The sequence below is a fragment of the Puma concolor genome, chromosome A1 (assembly GCF_028749965.1).
Source record: "Puma concolor isolate L17-30 chromosome A1, mPumCon1.1.hap2, whole genome shotgun sequence".
In the NCBI taxonomy this organism is placed as follows: Eukaryota; Metazoa; Chordata; class Mammalia; order Carnivora; family Felidae; genus Puma; species Puma concolor.
The window spans coordinates 233,432,167-233,455,288 of record NC_141667.1 but is presented as its reverse complement, the minus strand read 5'-3'; the positions used below and the strand labels follow the sequence as shown (position 1 = coordinate 233,455,288).

The 23,122-nt window shown below is 47.4% G+C and overlaps 1 protein-coding gene across 2 annotated transcripts in view; it reads right to left on the bottom strand.

Annotated features, from left to right (window-relative positions):
- Positions 1–23,122, bottom strand: part of SLC7A1 (solute carrier family 7 member 1) — a 77,026-nt gene that overhangs the window by 44,230 nt on the left and 9,674 nt on the right. The gene's annotated exons all lie outside the window — the stretch shown is intronic.

The window sequence follows — 23,122 nt, the reverse complement described above, 5'->3', positions numbered from 1 at the left end:
GACATTTATCCTACCCCCTGTCCTTCGATAACTAAAATTACTCCAGCCATTCTGCACCAAGGAAAAGACCGCTGGGCTCACAATTTGATGACTCAACCTTCCTCTGAGACGCAAGATACTCCGGGAAAAGGCCACAAACCCCTTCTTTGCTCTGCGCTGCAAGGGGCCAGTGAAGGGCGCTCTTCCCCATCGGCCCGTGTCTCCTGGTGATGCCAAGGGAAGAGGAGGGGTGGCAGGAGAAGCTGGCGGGGGCCAGTCAGAGGTCACGGGATGCAGTTCTCAAGCAGGGGTGACTCTGCTCCCACCAAGGGGCATCAGGCAGTGCCTGGAGACGTTTCCGGTGGCCACAGCCGAGGGAAGCAGGTGTTGCCATCTAGTGCTCAGAGGCCAGGACTGCTGCACGGACAGCCTTCCAACAGAGAGGCTTGGGAGCACTGGGGTGGAGAAAGCCTGCCTTACGTGTGAAACTGCAGACCGCAAAGTGTTCCACAGATTTTCTTTTTTAAGTAAACTGGTTTAATAATTCTATCAAAAAAAAAAAAAGCTACAATATCTGAAAACAAGCACATATTCACAAGAGAGCAAAACCTTGTCACCATATCCCTGGAGAACCCTCCCGGGTACCCAAACCAGGATTGAGAATAACTAAGAGGCAAGGAGACGACGGGAAAAAGTAAACGATTAAAAAACACCGTGTGGACTAAGACATGCTCCCGTTATTAATCTGAGTTCTCACTTCTGAGGGTGAATTGGTATCTTGTAGAAGGCTTGAGACCCTCGCCCTCTGATGACTCTGCCTGGAAGGTGAAGGTCAAACCTTGAAGGGCTGATGGGACGGCCAGGCAGGGCCCCTGTGAGGGAAAGGAGCCAACCAGCTAAGCCCCACCACGCTCACAAGGTCCCCCAGGGAGAATGCCTCATCCCCAGGTCACGGGGCAGGCACAGAAGCTCCAAACAGCAGTGACCAGGACAACAGAAAGAGCCCACGGCCACTTTACTAAAAAGTCCTCTTGTTACGCCAAACACACTGTTTCAGTGTCTGAGTGGGAAGGACATCTCCACTCTGTGGTTCCGAGAAAGCACAGAGATGAGGCAGCGTCCAGCCTATGAGGAAGGTCGTTTCTCCCTCTCCCAGAAACGTTCTGCCCTCCAAGGAGCCATGGACATCTATTTTTTAATGCCCGAGATTCAAAAAATGAAATCACGAGTTCTAAGAGGTGGAAGGGACCAATCCAACATCTGATGCAGAAATCCTCCCAGGCTGTCACAGGAAACACTGATCAGGGCAGGAAAGAGAGGGGAGAATGGGGGAGGGAGGAAGAGCCAGGCTACTGAAGGCAGGCACGAAGAAGTGCCGCTCCAGGCAGCCACTCCCCCCCCACCCCCTTCCCAGTTGTCACCCACCAGCCTCTGAATTCTGCCTCTGAGTCTGGAGTAATAAACACGCATCTGAAGCCAGCCATACCCCTCATAAGCAATAACAACAGTAAGAATGGCTAACGTTCATGTTAAACGTCTACCATGTGCCGACACCCCCGCGGAAGGCACTGTATGTATGTGTACAACCTCATCTAACACTCAAACCAGGCCTTGAAGTTTACACAGCTGTCACACCCCCTTCACTTAGGGCAAGCCAGCTGTGTAAAGTAGTTTTAAAGCAGAGCCTTGGTTCAAACCTTGGCGCATCCGACTCGAAACCCACCTGGATGCTCCATTATGTTTAATGCTACTGAAACGCTACATGAGATTATAATAGGTCCCCCAGGGCAATGGGCCATAACGTAATTACAGCAAAACTTTAATTAGACACGAGGAGGATCCCCCACTTAACAGTGACATGCAAAGGAATGAGGACACAGAGGTTTTCAAGGAGACAGACTTTGGTTTGAATCTCTGCTCAAATGCTGACCGGGTGAGTGAGTTGGGGCAAATCATTCTGAATCTTAGTTTCCTCACTTCTCCAAAGAGGAAACTACTGTGAGGCTCATGCAATTGTTTAAAAACAACAATAAATATATTTATCCACATAAATGTATCATGCACTTTTGAAAGTAAATACATTCTTGGGAGACTGTCTCTGAGTAAGTGACATATTTCAGAAATACTTTCTCTTCATTTCATACTGTTCTTCAAATGCACTGGTTCCTACGTGGCATTTTGAAATTTCTCTGCCAAACAGTTAATGAGCTACACAAATAGATAAATGCAGCCAGGGGGAGCTGCTATTTTAAGAAATTCTCCAGTTCAAGTGAACAATTGTTTGATGTGTGAATAATTGGCTCTTAATTACATGGTTTGTCAATATTTTAAAAGAATCATCTCGTTAACGAGCTGAGGGGGTAGGCTGTGGCACCTACCCTGACTTTGGTCATTCGATGTTTCTGTCTGCCAGTAACTGAACCTTAAGAGTTTAATAAAATAGTCTTTGTCAGTGAGCAAGTGACGTATTATTTAAAAAAAAAAAAAAAAAAAAAAAAGGTGAAACATACGAATACAATATAAACATTACAGGGCATTCTCCAAATGGGCAACAGAGAAAGGAGGCATGGGGGAATTTCGGAGCAACAGACCCAGGATGGAGTGGTCAGGGGAGGCAGCGGACAAGGTGAAGGCGTGACAAGGCTGAGGGAAGAAGGCAGGCACTCCTCAGACAGGGGGTGAGCAACATGCAAGCTGGAGTCATGGACGAGCACAAGGGGGTCCCGAGAGAGCAAGGGGGCAGGCCTGCCAGGGCATGGGCAGAAGGATGTCGGGGCTCTGCTGTCCACGGCCTACACAAACCTTCTCCAAGATCTCTTCTAGTTCTATGATGGATCCCCGGAAACACACACACGCATATATTTTGGCCCTACATTGGTACACTCTCTTGAGACTCGGTGAATAGAACTCGTGATCGCTTATGTTCAGGATTCCCTGAGGCCACCTGTCAGAGCCCAGGTAGATCTGTTGATCCACTAGGAAAATAAGCCTCTTGTACTCCTGCCGTGTGCCCTGGAGAGGTACCTGGGAGGCACCCCGAGAATGCAGGCAGCAGCCCACCTCTCTAGCCCCCTACTCCCAGTTCTTGGGCAGCTTCTTCAAGTTACACACCCCCTCCCCGCTGGTGGTCTTAACCAACATTTTTTAAAGCGGTAGCATCCATGCAGAGACAGACCCTACGGTTTGGGGCCAAGGACCCTTCACCCATTCTAGCTCTCAAAAGGAAGTAACAGTGACTAGGCTTTTTACTAATCTGTCCCCCTCCCTTTGCCAAATCAAAGTTAAAGTTACTTCTCTTCGGGGGGCCAAGAAATGGTGTTGCTTGTTTCCTAAAAACCTAGGAGGAGGAATGTGGCGATGGCCGCACAGCATTGTGAATGTACTTAATGCCACTGAAACGTACAGTAAAACAATATTCATAATTTTTTTAAAACCAAGAAAATTTCTCAAAAAAACAACATACTTACCATATGACCTGGCAACTCACCCCTAGGTCTATAACCAAGATAAATGTGTACACAAATGTTCACAGCAGCATGACTGAGAATAGCCCCAAAATGCTTAAACAACCAAAATGCCCATCAAATGATGAATAAACAGAACACAGAATATCTATACAATGGAATATTATTCAGCCCTTAGAAGGAGTGAAGCACTGACACCAGCCACCACATGGATGAACCTTGAAAACACCATGCTAAGGGAAAGAAACCAGGCACAAGAGGCCACGTACTGTGCTCTTCCATTTATATGAAAGGTCTCAGATAAAGGCAGAAAGTGTATTACTGGTTGCCTAGGGCTGGGGTAAGGATGGAGGAGGGAATGCGGAGTCACTGTTACTGCATATGGGTTTCCGTGTAGGGGTGAATAAAATGTTCTGTGATTGTGCTAATGGTTGCTTAACTCTGTGGATATAATCAAAACCATGGAATTCATACTTTAAATGGATTAACTTTATGGTGTTAATGTATATTCAATAAAGCCGTTAAAAAATAATAAAAGCTAAGAAGAGCCCAACCCGCCAGAGACCGCAGCGCGGTTTTCTATTAACGGCACCTGGGCCGATTCCAGGACTTCCACACAAGTTCTGTGCAACAGCAGCATGTTCTCCGTGTACTTTAATTCCGCTTCAAGTCAAAATTCTCCCCCCGCCCCGGAAATCAATAATTGTAGCTCCGGTTGCAGTTGTGAGAGGAGCTCCACCTCCTTGCACAAGCCACTTATTATATGTAACAGTCATTTTGCTTTGAGCGTTTCACCAAGGTGAAAGTGACTCCTATTTAATACACCCTCCCCGCAAGCTCTGGGTCTCTTCTTGTTCTGTTCCACTGCAAACATAAGTTCCAGGTTTAACACACAGCAAAGATCCTTCACGGTGACAGGGCACAGAATAATAAAGCTGAGGAAGAGCGCAGCATTTGTTGGTTTAAATGACACACTTAAAGCTTTTAACTCAAGATACAGGAGACAGGAAATGCCTCTCTGTGTGCAGGATCTCAAGAAAATAGGAAGGCTTTAATAGGTAATCAGAAGTAAAAGATCATCAGGCGGTAAAAAATTAAGAAGGTCTCTTAGCACTAGCAAAGAATTTCCAAAGATCATCAAGGTGCACTCCCAGGACAGAGAAGTCACCAGTGAGGCAGGGAGAAGACATGCCCAACTTGGGGAGCTGGAAGGAAAACTGTCTGGGGAAACAAATTTCGGGATACTTTCTGCACTGAATGTTCGGAATGCTCTCGAGGCTTGGTGGCAGCCTTTTGTCTGCCCAGGCACACCTGACAGGTGAGTTCATGCTACTCTCCGGGGCATTTACAAGCCCTGGGTACACAACTCCCTGCAGGCAGGCGTCAGCCCGCCCCTACCCTCCCACGGATGTGTCCCCAGCCCTACGGCAGCGCTGAAGAAGCGTATGAAGACAAATGAGCCTCGCATGTGGCCAGGAGGGCGGCCCACATCCAGGAGAGAAGAGCCTGCCTGCGCCAGCCCAGTGATTACCAGAAGGAATTAAGCAAGCACTTGCAAGCCTCGGCCTCTGAATTTCTGTACTTTGATAGACTTAATTTGTTCTCCTGGGGCTAAATAGCTGGCTGTGTCGCTGCAGTCCTACACAGGAGCACAGTTAGGGAAACCTAATGTGCAGGGAATGATTTATGACTCCACGGGGCTCCCACCCAGGAAACCGTTCTCCCCAGGAGAAGCGGGGGCCAGGCAGACGGGTCACCAGACACACCTGCCATGTATCAGTTGGGACTCCACTTAAAAATGGCTCTGTTCTCTTTCCTCCCATCAACTTAGACAAAATTTCTTGAGGCACTTCTTGAAAACATTTTCATCTGTGTAAGATGGTCCCCAAATAAGACACCATCAAGGAATGCCAGTGCTGGGAAAGAGTCACAGGACCATCTAATACATCCAAACCAGTCTATTCTCACACCTGCTTTGGGAGTTTTTGCTGTATCTTTGTAGCATGCATATTGTTACTTACAACATTGTTTGTTAAAGGAATCCAGGGGCGCCTGGGTGGCTCAGTCGGTTGAGTGTCCGACTTCAGCTCGGGTCACGATCTCACAGTTCATGAGTTCGAGCCCCGCGTCGGGCTCTGGGCTGATGGCTCAGAGCCTGGAGCCTGCTTCCGATTCTGTGTCTCCCTCTTTCTCTGCCCCTCCCCCGTTCACGCTCTGTCTCTGTCTCAAAAATAAGTAAACGTTAAAAAAATTTTTTTTAAAGGAATCCACCTCTTTATAAATCAAATATTATTTTGTAGAAAGCTTTGTATTACTCCCAAATGGAATACCACCAAAAATGATCTGAACTCAAACATTAAACTCAGCTCCATTACCCAATGAAAAGTGCCATCTGTTTCCTGCAGGGCCCCTGATGGCTACAGCCATACAGGTAGTGAGCTCTGGACACATCAGGTCTCTAGTTTTTCTAATCTATGTTACCATTTAACATACCTATTAATATAAAAATGTCTGTGCACTCCCTAAAATTGCTCACAGGGCACATACATGCTGCACTTCGAAAAACAGCGGCCCAAATCTATGACTTGGCAAACTATGGCACTTGGCCCACTTTTGTATCAATCCCAAATTAAAAGTGGTTTTCACTGGTAAGTCTGTCATTCTCTCCCCCGCCCCTCTCTTTTTAAGGAGGAGGAAGAAGAAGAGGAAGAGAAAGATTATTATTCAAAATACCACATCTGAATGACTTAGAAGCACCTGCATGCGGGTCTTCAGGATTCTATGTAACTGAAGGAATCTTACCAAATAAGCCAGAAGTGTAAACCCTTTCAAAATGGGCCTCTGTCCGATCACTTCAACTGTAAACTGAGCCTTGTCTAAAGCAAACTAAAATGTAAGGATGCACAGCTGACCTAAATGGTCTCTGTCCTCCAGTGCCTGAATCACTTCCTCTTCTGTTTGTCCCAGAGCCACCCTCCACCCTCCTCCACCACACCCGGGAGCCCACCTGGGTGCACCCTGAGCTCTCTGGGGCCAGCAGGAGGCGGGTGGCTCTGTGATGGAACATTCCCCCCCACACAGCCAGCTGTGCTCACCAAACCCTCTCCTGCCCCTCCAAGCCTAGTGTGCTGGGCCACTCAGGGCCCCCTCACAATCCCAGGCCACTAAAACCGTCGGACCACCCCTAACCCTGGCCTTGCCTTTGTAAACAGTGGCTTTACTACACTCGCCGCCAATTACCCAGCTTGAGATGGCCATCTGCTCCCTGCAGGAGCCCTGATGACGCCAGCCTTACGGGCAGTGAACTCCGGGCGACTGCAGCTGCTTCTGCCACCTCGGGAATGTGGGCATCCAGGCCTACTCCGAGCACAATGCCTCTGTTCTAGAACTGCACAGCTGGACGGAGTCACGGACCACCTGCGGATTCACCCTCCTCCTCCAAAGCGAGCTGGACCCGAGCTGTCCAAGACCTTGCATGATCTCAAAAATGCCCAGAGAGATTCTAGTGATTAGTTACAACAACACGCTGCACTATAAAAAGGTTTTTTTCTTTAAAGTCTTCAACTTAATTTAATAAAATCTGAGCAGCTGCTATGTCACAGACACTGTCCTCGGCGTTTCACACACACAGAAGATCAACAATCAATCCTCATGTTATAAATGAGAAAACTGAGCCTCAAAGGGAGTCTGTGGTACTTACCAGAGCTCTAAGTGGCTGATGTGAGAGTCGTCCCCACCTTCTTCACTCAGCCAGGCCCCAACCTAAACCCACCTCTTGGCTGGCCAGCAATCCCCTCCCTGCCCCCCTTACCATCCCTGCCCACACCAGGAAACACAGCAAGGCCACCCTCCAGTCTATCCGCAGCCAGCCCAGTCACATTACACAAATCAGGTTACAAGAAAGACAAGGTCAGGACCAGGGTCAGCAAGTTTTCTGACCTAACAGGGAAGCTCCCTCACAGCCTCATATACACAATCACATTCCCTGGGCCAGCCAACAGGTGAAAATATCTGGTACCTCCAACCTGAGTGTGAATCCCTAGGCAGGTGCCTTCACAATGTCTCCGTGGTATAAAATGAAATGGCTGCTGTGTGCAGTGGTCCCTCTTCGGAACATTCTCTGCCCACAAACTGGGCTTGGAAGACAATGCCAGGACTCTGTGCACCTGGGTGGGAAGGCCTGGCAACTCCTATCAAACTACATTACTGACTGTCAGTCACACCGAGTGGAAGGTAATTTTCCTATGTCCGATTTTATATCTGCTCACTGATCTGAGGAATCAGAAGGCCTGCCTGGCCCTAGCTGTGTGATCTTGGGCAAGTCACTTGACTTCTCTGTTTCAGTCTTATCACCTGAAAACTGGGATAAGGATACTACTTACCTCACCTACACCTCACCCCATCGCTGCCTCTTCTCTACTGTGAAAAATCAAGGAAGACAGAGGCAAGATAGAAATGAAAATCTCAGATGAAACTGGATTCAAAATTTGGTAGGCAAGTAACTTCTCTGAGCTTCCTTCCTCCCCTCTGCAAGATGAAGAGAATAGTAATAATAGCTACTTCAGAGTTTGAGGAGGCCCAAATGAATTAAAACGTACAATGCACACAAGAGCACCTGGCACATAGTAAGTGCTGTATCTTTGCTATTATTATGAGTTCCTTAATTTATAAGAGGTCTCATTAAGAGCCAACTCGTGATGCGATGTGAAGATTAAGTACTCAGAATAACTGTGCATTTATTATATGAAGGCATTTGGTAATTGACAAAGCACTATTCAAATATATAGGTAAGGGGTGCCTGGGTGGCTCAGTCGGTTAAGCATCCGACTTCAGCTCAGGTCATGATCTCACAGTCCATGAGTTCGAGCCCCGCATCGGGCTCTGTGCTGACAGCTTGGAGCCTGGAGCCTGCTTCCGATTCTGTGTCCCCCTCTCTCTCTGCCCCTCCCCTGCTCATGCTCTGTCTCTCTCTGTCTCAAAAATAAATAAAAACATTTTTTAAAAATTAAAAAACAAAAACAAACATATAGGTTAAAACATACAAATAAGTTGACACGTCTGATTTATTTCTATCTATCCTCTAATTCAGATGCTAAAAGACTCCAGAGCTATTGCTTAGAAATATGTAAACTGGCTTAAAACTATTAAAAATATAAATATATTGGGGCACCCTGGGTGGCTCAGTCGGTTGAGCGTCCGACTTCGGCTCAGGTCATGATTTCACAGTCTGTGAGTTTGAGCCCCGTGTCGGGCTCTGTGCTGACAGCTCAGAGCCTGGAGCCTGTTTCAGATTCTGTGTCTCCCACTCTCTCTGACCCTCCCCTGTTAATGCTCTGTTTCTCTCGGTCTCAAAAATAAATAAAACATTAAAAAAAATTCTTTTAAATATTTATATATAAACAACATAATTAACAATGACTGGGTCTTTAGCCACTCGCTTTTATTTTAAAATACTTCAATATCCCGGTTTCTGCAGCACTAAGACCGATGTTCTCTGCAGCGTGTGTGTTGGGGGCTGGCAGTGACCGTAGCCGTTGTAGATCTCAGTTGTGTCATTGAGGTGCCAGGAAATGCTCAGTGAGTGCCCCTTGAGGAGTGAGCAGGTCACATGCTTCAGGCCGTGTGTCACTCCCCCTGGACAACGCCACACCAGCCAGAGACCTTTTCGTCGGTTTGGCTCTTGGGCCAAACCTGGAAGTTTTCGCCTCCGTTTAGAAAAACAAAATGCTTTCCTCCACCTGCTCTACCACAGGGGCGGCTCCTGTGACTTCTTCCACTCTGAACTCAGGCGGGAAAGAATGCCCAGTCAAGAGGCCACTTTCCTCCTTCCAGGAGGTCTGGACACTCACAAAGCCCAGTTATTTGTTTTGCCAAACTGTGTATACATTGAATGGAAATGTTTGTTTTCCATGTCCCACTTTACGTCTCTAAAGACAAATGATTAAAGAATATTTCAGGGACGCTTTTTTTTTGCTCATCCCCTCCAACCTGGTTGTATCAAGCAGCCTCGCTTCCTGCCTTTTAACTCACATTCTGTCGGCACATCATCCACTCTTCTTTGTTGACCTTTACGTGTACAATGTTGCTTCAAAACCCTTCTTCAAAGGAAAGGTCAAAGTGAAACGTCACCGGGAAGGATGCCAGGTGGCCAGAGGCCAGGCGGGCACCGGCTCCCGGCGCTGAGGTTACCTGTGGGGTGTGCAACAAGGTGCCAAAGGCAGGTACACAGGCACCACAGCTGGACCACCTCATCTAACGCCCCGGAAAGCCCTGTCCTCCAGCCCTGGCCCCCGGCCCTCAGGGCAGAGTAGGACCCTTCATCCAAGAGGCACTTCCTGAGCGTTCCATCACACGAACACTCTGTTAGGAACGGCACGGTACAGAGAAAGCTACGGGGTCCCTGCCCTAGGGGGGCCTGTAATTTAACAGGGAAGAAAGGACATATGAAGAAGCGTAGAGAGAGAACACGAAGGTGGATTTCAGAAGGACAGAGGGTTGGGGAGGTGAAAGCCAGCACTATGGAGGGGACTGCCAAAGGAGAGTGGGACTAGAAAGGAAGATGCAGGTGGGGGCGGAGGGAAGGAAGGGCCAACGGGATGCAATGAAACATTGAACATAGAGGCAGGAGGTGAGAGCAAGACCGAGTGAACTCTAAAACCGCAAGCCTGCTTGACAGGGAGACTGAGGATTCCTCGAGAAGCGATGTCAAGAAACAAAAGTGGGCAGCGAATCCCCAGTCTGGGTTTGGAAGCACCGAGGTGAGGTGAGATGAGGTGGCCCTGACAGTCTGAGTCTGCCACTCTCTCTCTGCTCTGGTTCATGATATACTAAGGGGTTAGAAGCATATGAGGGAAGAGAATTAGCAACACAGTAGACCAAGGATACCATCTAGAAACAACTGACACGGACACACAGACGCCAACTCAGTGAAAACTTCAACTCTGCAAACCGTGATCTAGGAAAAGTCAGACGTGGATGGAACGAGATGCACAGAACAACGAGGGGCAGAAGCTAAACGGAGTGAAATCTGCTATAGGTGAGGGCTGACGTGTGCAGAAAAACCTTTCCTGAAAATGGAAATGGAAAATAATTTGCCCTGATGAGAATAATTTCTGAACACTGCAAAACTTAGGTGGCTCATCTACGCTCCAAACAAACATAACTGACTTGAGCTGAAGCGCACTCAGGGAAAAATTTTCATCAAAAATTCGCCTGGGATGATACTGCTGATAAAATGTGTACATTCACAGGGTCAAAATAACCTCAGATCAAACCTGTGTGTCCAGCAGAGCCCAGAGGCCTACCCGCAAACAGCTGGACGTGTGCAAGTCCGAAATGGAGGCCTCCCTGTGAGAGGTGAGTGTTGACAGGGAGAGGCCTTGTCCCTGGGAGACAAGGAGGGAGCATCACACTAGTGAATAGGAAAAGACCAATTCCAGAACGAGTTACGGACCCTCTAGGAGGAAGGAGTGCGGCTCCATGCATCTCTCTGCCGGCCACACCATCACCTTGTGGCCAGAAGCCACAACACAGAGGAGGGTATTCATGCCAGCTTGGCAGAGAGTTACTAGATCAAACACAGGACATCCAGTTAAATCTGAATTGCATGCCAACAAAGAATAATGCTTCAGTATAAGTATGTCCCAAATGTATCATAATTGTGTCCCAAATATGCCAACAAATACTTTTTGCGGTTAAAAAAAATGTGATACTAAAAAAGTAGCCAGTGCTTATGTATAACCCAAATTTAACTGGGCGTCCAGTATTTTTATTTGCTAACTCCAGGAAGCCTAGCTTGGTGTTGACGGCTCGGGTCTGAGCTCCTCACCTTCTTGCCTTTAGCCATCAGCCCTGATTTCCAGACTACCTCTCTGCAAAGGCTCTTCCACAGTCCTAGCAGAGAGGGGGGAACTCCCCCTTACATACTGTGAGTGCAGGGAGCCTGCTGCAACAGACCCAGAAAAGGAGAGATTCTGCAGGAAAAAGGAATGACCAACCATATTATATATTTCAGAAAGACAACACGGCGTGAGCACTGACGACCGATCACAGAATCTAACTGGAAAAAAGAGGCAACGGAAAGTAGTTTTAGTATAATAATAAGAGCCTACTTTTCAGGTGAAAGCAGGTGGTGAGAACATGACATTCACTCTAGTTAGCTTCATCATTAAAAAAAAAAAAAAAGGGTTGTCAGCCAACTGCTTCCACCTTCACAGCATCTGCAGAGAACCCCAAGAAATCACACCCCAGAAGGGCAAGCACTTGGGTTACTCGGTGTTAGCACCCACAGGCACGCAAACAGTGTTTGCTGAATGAATAAATGAATGAATGAATGAACGCATGCATGCATGCATGAACTTTACACTTCTCAAAAAGCTTGTTCTAAATTTGGAAATCTTACGTTTATCAAAAACGCGAGTCTAGGGTGAATCTGAACGTTTCATGGCAGTGTCACCACAGTGGCCAGCTAATAGTCTTTGCTCTTTGATTGGTCAGCTGAGGATTATCTGTACTAGGAATCACAAGGGTCTGTGCTGGGCCTACACCAAACAAATGAACAAAAACACCTGCTACTCCACCTGATGAAGCACATGTTAAGATTCACATAAATCAAGCAGAGAAGAAAGGCCACCACCTCCCAAACTGAAGTGAATCTGGTTCAGAGCGCAATATTTTTTCTAGGCCCCTTTGTGTAACCGTTGCAACTGTTTTCTTCAGTTACAGGAGCGCTTAATCAAACAAACATCTAAAAACAGCACAATTTTCTTATTTAAACATAAAAGTATTTTCAACCCTGCACCAATTTCCCTTGATCTGTGTTGGAAGGAATCCCAGGGACGCCTTACCAAAACAATAAACTTAAAAAAAAAAAATGACATATATTTTCATAAAGAGTACTGTATGTATACTGCTTCTAACTTGGGATAAATCCCCAGTATATTCTGAATTTTTAAAAAGAACGCTTTATTTGCTTTGCTACTGTGGAACTTTCCATTCTGCTAAAAGGCCCCAAATTTAGAATTTACAAACAAACCTTGCCTGGACAAAGTGAAAGCTGTACTTAGCTTATGGATATGCTAACTCCTGGCATAAAACAAACGCTCAATAGCTCTGCCGCCAGACTTCAGGTATTTAATGACAGAGTTAGACGACGTAGGCTCAAAGGAAGTTTATGTACAAATTAAACCAAAGGTTTTTTGTACCAGCACCTGAAAGGTTTAAATGCCAGACGGAGACTACGTTCTCAGTACTAATTTTTTCAAAGTTGGTCCAAAGGAATAGATCTGCGTCCCGACACGGAGGACACTGGTGCCAGCTCTGGCCGCCTGCCACTGCCTTGCGACTTCCAAGCAAGGGCTCCAGAGCTCCCCAGGCAGAGCTGAAGATACGCTTTCTGGTATTCATCTTCACCAAACATCACTGACGCTTAATGTTGCCTACTGCAGCCGTAAACGAGAGCATTAACTCGTGAGCCCGGCAGAGGCAGGAAACGCTATGCATTCTGCAGGTGGAAAGCACCACCAACTGCCTCCGACAGATAAGACTGACCAGTTCTCTCACAGCTGGGAATTAATGCAACTGACGTGTTTCCCAGGGTGCCAAACTCTCCCTACTTCCCAAGGGCACACCAACAATACCACCTTTGACAAACCTGTACTTTGTGGACCTGCACAGTGTCCACGTTGGAAGGGAGCTGAGCTGCTCAGGGCCGTCTGCCACACACCTGCACTGACGGACGGGCTGCCGTACCTGTTCACTTGCTGGGGAGCCTTGTTGGAGGAGTGGGCTGGGGTTTTCCTGGACAACAAATGCACCATCTCTACCACCATTAGAAGGCAAACAGAAAAATAGGGAGTGATCTACACCGGGAATGAACATCTACTGCCCGACTGCTAAGTGTGCAGCTGAGCGCACGGGTCAGCCACTGCCTGGGCTCTCAGACGCCCTGGGAGCTGGGATCTGCCTGAAGGATGAGCAGAATGAGGCTGGGTACAGGTCCCCGTGTCTGGAGCGAAAGTCGAAACCCAGGTCTGTCTGGGACCCAAAGTCATCCAGGAAGCTCTAGGTCAGAAGAGTCCCTGCCCTTGTATCCACGGCTGATCTTTTAAATTAATGACCTAAATTTAAATGCCAACATGAAACTTTATAAACTATCAACAGTGAAACACAGGTCAATTCTAGAATTCGAATAAAGTTCCAAACATAACGTAGCCTTTTTCTTTTCTTTTTTTTTTTTTTTTAAACAAGTCTGCTTTGGTTAAAGGTACAGCAAACTCAACAGTCAGATGGGGCTGAAGGCTCCCCTTTGCCTGTGCCTCTTCTCTGAGGCCACCCTCCCTCCAGGGCAGACCACTCCTGATGGCATCCTGGGCTTTCTCCACAGTTCTGGCCAGTGAGCTGGCTGCACTCCAGCTCTAACTCCATGCTGCCACCCAACTGGGTCAGGGTTAGTCGGAGCAGGGCACCTCTCTCAATGGCTCCCACAGTCAGAGCCAAATGCAGGAGCCAGCAGCAAGTGGGAGAGGGTATGGAGGGCACGGAGCAGCCAGAGGAGCGAGGAACAGGCACTAACTGCAGGGCAGCGGTGCCCGCATGGGCGTGGCCCTCTGCGGTCCCAGGTAAGGGAGGGTAAGGTGGAGAACACCCAGGAGAGAGCCAAGGAATCTCCTGGAATTTGGTTCCAAGAGGGGGCTGTGTCCATCTTGGGGCTGCAACTCACTTTACAAGAACCACAGAATGTAAGTAAGACAACTCAAGGGGGAAAAAAAATTACAGAGAGGGAGGGAGGCAAACTGTAAGAGACTCTATTTTTAAATACTGAGAACAAACTGAGGGTTAATGGGGGTGGGGGAGAGGGGAAAGTGGGTGATGGGCATTGAGGAGGGCACCTGTTGGGATGAGCACTAGGTGTTGTACGGAAACCAAATTGACAGAAAATTGTATTTAATAAAAAAAAAAAAAAAAAAAGACAACTCAGATGGGCCTCCCAAGCACAAAGTCCGTCCTGCTCCTGTCCAAAATGCCAGGCAGCCCAGATTTGGAGAACCGAGAACATAAATAACATCTCAGTCAAACTTGGCATGCTCTGGACAAGAGTCCTGTCTTCAGAGAAGCTCACAAAGCAAGCTTTGTAAGCAGGCTCGTCCCACGATAGCATTTGCAAAAGATCGGTGATAAACCCCAAGCATCCCTGGCTCCATCCAACTATCAAGAAGGACATTCTTCTTGAGCCCACTGCCCTTTTCTGCCTCTACTACCTCTGGTTCTGTCCATTTGTTACCAGCGGCAGAAAGTACTATTTTTTTTTTTTTTATTTTCTTACTGAAGAATAATTTTTTAATTTATTTTTTAACTTATTTTTTTAAGTAGATTTCGCACCCAGCACGGAGCCCAACGTGGGGCTCAAACTCACGACCCTGAGATCAAGACCTGAGCTGAGATCAAGAGTTGGACGCTTAGCCGACTGAGGCACCCAAGAGCCCCAAGCACTATTTGCTTTGTATTTATTCTAAGACATTTCGAAGTCCTGACAAGGGACAGCCTCTGACTTCCAGAAATGGCTGATAAATCTGCAGGCTCACCTTGCCCTGGCCTACGGGAGCTTCAAACTCTGGTCACACCTCTTTTTCCTGGTATTGCCACACTGGGCAGTCCCAAATCTTCCAGTAAACCCTCCTACAAACTCTCCTCCATTCTCAAACAAAGCCAAAGCCTTTGGAACTCAAAGACTAAAAATTTCCCCTCTTCTGTAATACAACCCTTATCGGATTTCTGTCCAGAGGGCAGATATTTAAGACTTCTGAACTTCAGCTGTGCAAATGAAATCTTTTTTTGCAAATTTGACTCTTTGCCATCCTTTGTCCTCCTTTGAACCTTACATGAACCCAGTGGCACAGCGGAGTGTGCTCTGTTTGATACACCGGTGTGTTATTTTTATATACGCACATCTGCATACCTAAACCAGAAAGCTCTATCATCAGCCGGATCACGTCCACTAAGGCAAATCTAAAGGACTTTGGACAGAATGCCCTGAAGAAGGGGGGGGGGGGGTCCTTGAAGTTGAAGCCCACGAAAGGTGCCCAATGTCCCGCCATCTGTCCCCAGGTGGGTCTGCCCCAGGAAGCAGCCACCAAGGGAAAGCTGCCCCAAGCAGAGACAAACGCGAGTCCGGGACCCTCCGCCCTCCACTGCTATTTCTCCCTGAATGTCAGGTGCTCCGTGCAGTCTGAAGACCCACCACCGGAGAAGCGGTGACCCTTCGATACCCCCCATACTGGCTCCCTGTCACAGCCTGTCAAAAGCAGCATGAAAAAGAGTCACGCGTGCCCTTTTCTCTGCATGTGATGAGAGGAAGCAGGCAAGAACCTGTCCCTTCTCTTTCAGACTTTTTTCTTCATTCCACTAAGGAGAAATACGTCTCTCAGAGGAGGTGGGGGAGAAGCAGAAGCAAGAACACGGTGAAGGGTTTTCCGTAAACGCCGTTTCCGCAACAGAAGACCACTGTGTGGAGACGACAACACGGAGCCTCGGAGGGGCTCTGCGTCTGCTGCTGCTGCTGAAGGGCTCACCCTAAACTCAGGCAGGGTGGCTTAACGGGGGAGTTTGCTTTCTGTTTCCTTTGATGGGGGCTGTATATATTTTGACGTGTATGGCTGGCGAGTCCTGGGAAAAATCACGTCTCTCAAGCTTCCTCCCTGGTGAGATAGCGTGGGACTGGGCTGCTCATGACCTATCCCGACATTCCAGAACCTCCGCAGGAGACGCCCCGCACAAGAGGACACTGCTGCCAAGGGCCTGACACCGGTGGCTGGCTGCCCCTGCTGGAAAGTTCTTGCCCTTGCCCAAGGGTAAACATCCACAAGTGCTGTGCGGGACCTCGAAACACTTGGTCCAAACTCCTCCCTCTTTCCTGAGATGCACTTAGGGAACGCACAATTCTGACCAGCACGGGCTCTTCTGGAAGACTCCTAAGGGGGAAGGGGTGAGAGTGTGGTGGACCGTGGGGATGCTGGTTACCAGGTCCTTCTTACAGGAGCCATTGTGTTCCCCCTGGCTGCAGTAGTCACCCGGCTCATCATTTCTGGACTAATACACACAAGGGGACACTTCTTAGTCAAGACCTTTGCACCAACCTAACACCAAACCATCTGTTTTCTACTACATCAGATTACTACCATTCCCACTCCACACCCACTTTTATGGTATGGACACCAAGCCGCATGGAGCTCTTTAGTAGCTCCATAATCATGGAACGTCACTAACTTCCTGCTTAAGGCCGGAAACCCCAAAGACAGTCTCCTAGTCCAATCTCATCTGAATGCGAAAGCAGAAAATGTGGCCTTCCTTGGAGAGGAAGACGTGATAAATCCCCAGGGGGACCCTGTGGCTGGGCAGCAAAAGACAAAGGACCTTAGGCGCTAACCACCTCTCATCAAGCCGTGTTTAGAGCCCGTGCTTCCTCTCCACCACGTCTGACGTCCTTGCACATTCAGAAAAAAAAACCCGTATTCTGGGGCGCCTGGGTGGCTCAGTCGGCTGGGCGTCCGACTTCGGCTCAGGTCATGATCTCACAGTTTGTGAGTTCGAGCCCTGCATCGGGCTCTGTGCTGACAGCCCGGATCCTGGAGCCTGCTGGATTCTGTTTCCCCCTCTCTCTGCCCCTCCCCTGTTCATGCTCAGTCTCTATCTCTCAATAATGAATAAACATTAAAAAAAATAAATAAAAAACCAAACCAAAACCCGTATTCTACAAGTTACCCCTTGTATTCAGACAACACACAGACGGGCATGGAGAGAACATGCGCTGGATGGTATACACAGCCTTCTCCTTTACAAGGTGTTTTTATACCTTAAAACATGTCTTAATTCCCTTACCTGGCCGCTGTGCTGAACTATAAAGCCCTATCTCTGCCAAGGCGATGAGTGCTACAGAGCCGATTGATTATTCACAGGCCCAACTGCAAAGTTTCCCCCGGGTAATTCATTGCTCATCTTAAGGCCTGGTGAGACAAATAAGCAATGTGCAGGTTTCTACAGACTGGAAAGTGTAAACCGCCCTCTACACCCCCGTATGAGATGCCATAAATTAAGGCTGATTTTCGCAAAGAAACGATGCCGTCATGGGATTTCAAGCAGAAGGCAAAATGCAGACGGTACGAGAGGGCATGGAGTGCGGGGCAGCGGTCAGTCCCCTCCACACCCTGACCGCACCATCACCACCGCCGTTCCCGGATCTCCCAACAAGGTCCGGTCTTGGCTCACGAGTTTTTACAGAAGCGATTACAAGCCCCAAATTTAGAGAAAAAAAAATGTAAATGATGCTTTTATATACCATTTGACAGAAAGATTTCTAATGAGCATATGAATTAATGAACCAGACAACACAGCAAAAATAAAACTCACACTCGCTGAATTTAATACCATTTAATTCCTGTTGCTTCTTCCTCACGCCTCCCCCCCCCCCTTTTGTATCCTTGTGAAAAGGTATCAACACATTTTGGAGGGCTTCTGGAAGTTTTCACCCCATCTACACTGAAACATGGAGAAACAGGACCATATCAGAGCTTTTGGAGAAACCATTCTGCCTTGCTTTCTTTCCTACTTTCAATGTCCCAGTGCAAATACGTGTACTAAGCACAAACCTTCTAACTGAAAGACTGTCAAAAGCAGGTAAGTTCTCCCCCAACTATTCCAAGTCTCTCCCCTTGGCCAAGCCAGCACCTCTGGGAGGCCGAAGGCGGATAGGATTCACGGACAAGCACCCGTTTTACCTTCAGCCATCCATTCCTACGACTGCCTAAAACCAAACACACAGAACCGCAAGGGGGCTTAAACCCCCGAGCGTCCGCCCTGACACGGGCCCTCCTTTGCCAAGTGGCATCCTGGTTTAAGGTCTTCCGAGCAGAGGACGCGGAACCTCGCCTCCTGCAGCCGCTCTGGCACCGCCATGCCCCGTCCCTTGGCACGTCTCCCCCCACCCCTTAATTAGAAAGCGCCTGACATCCATCTCTTGCATGAAGAATTTCCTGACTAAGAGAAAACAAGTAGTAACCTCTCCTGAGCCCACGTGCACCACTCCCCAGCCTTGTGGAGGAATCACTTTTGAGTGTTAATTTACACCTCCTCCTCCACCAGCAAAGTAACAACACATGTATGTGCAACCTCAGGAACTGGATGTTTCACTTGGCAGGACCCTCCCACGCCTACTGCAGCTTAACCCTTTATAGGCCGGCCAACCCTGATATAAAATACATAGCTCACATTTATTGAATACCGGGCAATGTTCTAAACTCACTTTATCTCTTTGATCCTCAACACAGCCTACAACGTGGGGACTGTCACTTTCACCATTTTTCAAATGGGGAAACTGAGGCACGGAGCTGCAGACGGTCGTGCACACAGACCTCCTGAAATGGGGTCGGGTTGCTGGCCACCTTGCGGAAGCATCCTAAACCACAGTGGGTTTTTTTTTAATTATTTTTTTAATGTTTTTATTTATTTTTGAGACAGAGAGAGACAGAGCATGACCAGGGGAGGGGCAGAGAGAGAGGGGGACACAGAATCCAAAGCAGGCTCCAGGCTCTGAGCTGTCAGCACAGAGCCCGACGTGGGGCTTGGACTCACAGACTGTGAGATCATGACCTGAGCTGAAGTCGGATGCTCAACCGACTGAGCCACCCAGGCGCCCCTGTTATTTAGTTCTTGCATCTCCTTTCATGTTGTGCCGTCCCTCTCCTGCTGCCAGGGCCTCAGCTGCCACTTGTCCCATGGTGAGGAGCCCCACCTCTGCTGGCGATTACCACTTCCTACCTGCAGTCGGCTGTCAACAGATAACCAGGCCAGTCAGACCTGAGTACACCAATGGGCTCCCACACCCCTCCCGCCCCAAGGGCACTGAAGCATGCAGCTCTGTGACAGGCGCCTCAGTTCTTGAAAAGGTGTCTTCTGAGCATCTGCTCCACACCAGGGACCGCTCCAGGTTCTGGAGCCACATGTGCCCGGGCCCTGTCCCGGGGAGCTGGAGGTCTCCTCACTTCATTCCAGGTTCCGGCAGTTTTACGGATGCCTGCTAGTCCAAGAGATCCCAGGAGCTGGTCAGACACGCCCACCCCGGACCTGCTTTTCAGGGAGACTCCCCAGGGGAGGATCTCTGTGCAAGTACTGGGCCGGGTGGTTAAAGGACACCTGAAGTTTGACTTTAGGCTATGAAAGCCTCTATTTTATTTCGCTTACACGCTTGCTGAAACGTATTCCTTTTCTCTGTCTTTAATGCCTGCCCCATCACATCTGCCCAATCCATATGTGTCTACCTACTCCATGCTTTCTAGATAGTGACGGAGGAGTACAAGTAATAACGAAGGGAGCGTATCGCAAAATCCAGTGACAGTGGAAGTCTCTTGCTTTGGGTACTACATTTCCAGAAACAAAATACTACGTGCTTAGTCTCGACCCCAGGTTCAAATTTCTATTTTATTAGTGTACAACCACATCTATAGGTACAGGCCTTCGGTGAAGTCTAGGCCTAGCAGGGCTATGGCTTCAGACCACGGAATTAAAATTTTTTTTAATGTTTATTTATTTTTGACAGAGAGAGAGAGAGAGAGAGAGACAGAGCATGAGCAGGGGAGGGGCAGAGAGGGCGGGGGGGAGACACAGAATCTGAAGCAGGTTTCAGGCTCTCGGGTGACAGCACAGAGCCCAACGCGGGCCTCGAACTCACAAACCGTGAGATCATGACCTGAGCTGATGTCTGACGTTCAACCAAGTGAGCCACCAGGCTGTGGAATTTTAAAGGAGCCTACATCCATGCCGCACACGTAATAAAGTGGACCACGCAGTCCTGCCAGCTCAAGAGCAGCTGTTGTCTGGCAGCAAGAACAATTCTAGGGAGAAGGGGAGGGAACCACAGTTTCTGAATCACTGCTCATTTGAATTTGGGGCTGCATTGCTTGTTCCCACAACGCATCAGGATGGAGGAGGGATCACTCCCATCCCTCTCTCCTTGCTCCCGTCGTCTCTCCAGGGCAAATGGTATTTCCTTCCTGTGCACAGCCACATACCTAGCTGGAAAGAGACCCCTCCTGAGGTGCCAACACCCCTAAGCCCTTAAGAGGCCCCAAATCTCCCACCAGCTCAAAGGCTCTCCAGGGTGATTCAGCAAGAGCTCCCTTGCAGATCCTCAAGGCAAAACAGTCAACAGGCAGCCAGGAGCAACGGGGAAGTGCTGGCCTCCCCAGCCTCTGCCCCCATTCGAAGTCACCCAAGAAATCCAGAATGGCAATCCCCCTGCCTTGACTCACCAGACATAGACCTGAGAGAATCCTACCACAAACTACACCTGATAACTTTCCAAAATTCTGATTGTATCCAACTCTGACACTAGGAAGACTTTCTTCCCAGTTCAATTCAGATAACCCAAAGAATTAATGAATGGTCTTGCCTAATATCATCCAAAATTGCCCTCTAGAAAGAAAGAAATGTCTTCCAACAAAAGTATTTTTTTAAAGCAAAACTAGCTGCTACAAATTTGAGATTATAGATTTATGGGGGATGTGTTAAGCAACTGAAATCATAGATTATCCCCTAATTCGCATAATATTAACATATCTAAGATCATAAAATCAAGTTCATGATGATTCTTCTCAAATAGTATCAACAGTGGTGGTAATATCTGCATCTTGCAGAAGAGTTTTTAAAAGACTGTAAACTAAGTGCTCTATATGCTTTTATAGAGGAGCATAATAAATAAAAGAAGTTTACAAGAAACAAGGACAGATATTTGTACAATGTTTCAAGAAAGGAGGCAATTTATCTTCTTCTGGTTCTGTTCTTTTACTATGCTTTTGTTCCTACAATCAATTCCCTTGATTTACAATTGTTTTAAGGATTATATACACAGGCTTGTCCTTAAAAATATTTATTTTCTAGGCAAAAAAAAAAAAAAAAAATTCAAACAATTCTCAGGTAAGATTTACGTTTATGTAAAACCCATTCTAACTTTTCAAGGAAAACTAATGGCACGATTGCTATTGCTAATATTATAACACACTGTTCAATTTTAATCCATCAGACTTAAGAGTCCAAAAATTAATACTTCTATTACAGTATCTCTTCTCCCTCTTCTTCCTATAAATCTTTAACTCTAAAAGGCTCATTGTTCAGATAGGTTCTTCCTCAACTCATAATGAATACAATAAATTCAAAAAAAAAAAAAAAAAAGGCTTTTCAAAGTGCTGAAACTAACAAACTCTGAGCCATCTCTGCAAATTCACACACAGCCTGACCAGGCCACCTTCAAAACCACCAGCATGTGAGGTCAGCGAAGGCAAGAGCCATCTAGTTTGCATCAGCAGGAAACCACACGAGGAATTCATACAGGTCTTGCCCTGTGTCCCCATTCACCTTCTTGGGAATCGTCACAAACAAGAAATGTCCACTTCAGTTTAGAAACTCCCACACCACCACGAAAAGAAACCTCTACCCTCTGGCTGTCTTTGTCCAAACCAGTCTGGACAGAGAACTACGCCCAGGCCCAAGCCCAGGGAACCTGAAATTCAGGACATCAAGGCGGAGTGGCAGGTGGGTTCGCAGGCTAGCGTGCCCAAGCCTAACAGCGTTTGCAAACTGCAAGTTGCCACCAGCATTTTTTTTTCATGCAAGAGAAACAAAAAGTATCGGAGTGCACCTCAGGTACAAGAACGGGTGCCATTTCACAAAAACTTTCATTTAAATCTATAGATGTGTATGTGCCTGTGTGTGTACTTGATCACAGGATACACTGATTTCTTACTGTGGACTGCAGCCAGAGGAGTCTGAAAGCCTCCACCCTCAGGAGAACCACTGTGCGGGCACGACCAGCCCTATCCCAAACACAGCCTGAAGGAAGCCTTCCCAAAGACCAGGTTTCCAGAACCCTGTGTGGAGGGCAGGTGGAAAGGCAGCCAGCACAGCTCTGAAAACTAAGTACCTGTGTCCTTCTGATAAAAACGAAACGATATCACCAGAGAGAGGTATGGGCAGCTGGAACATTCATCCTCCCTGCAAAAAAATCACGACATCAGGGCCATTTTCAAAGCTAACCTACCTTGCAGGTAAGAATGCGACGCTGTGTCGTTAAAGAACTTATAAATTAGAAATCAGGACATCGTGTAGGTGTCTCTTGGTAGGACTGATGCTCAAAGATGAGACATCCTAGACAAATCAGGTAAAAATTCTCAACAGGACAGGACAAGCCACTCTGATGGTGCATCAGCTACAGAGTATGTAAAAAGATGTTGTAATTTTACCCCATCTGTGAAAGTGCCTAATAGCCAACCCAGGAAAAATTTAATATTCTGATACTCTAATTTCAACACAACAGGATTATTTCAAAACTAGAAATGTCAAAGTCACTCATTCGTAGCCGGATTAGTACCAAAGTACAAAATGTGGCACATATTTGTACCAAAAAAAAACCCAAAATAAACCCCAAACAGAGATGCCAGGGCAAAAGTACAAAAAAAATTTAAAATATTTCTTATTCTTTCCACCTGCCAAAATGTTACTATTTAGCCCAAAGACATTTCCTCCTTTAGAACACTACGGTTTCACGAATTATGAAAATAATTTATTTAATAAATATTTGTGGAGCACCACTTTAGGTGCTACATACAGAGCAGTGAACAAACCAAAGTCCAATT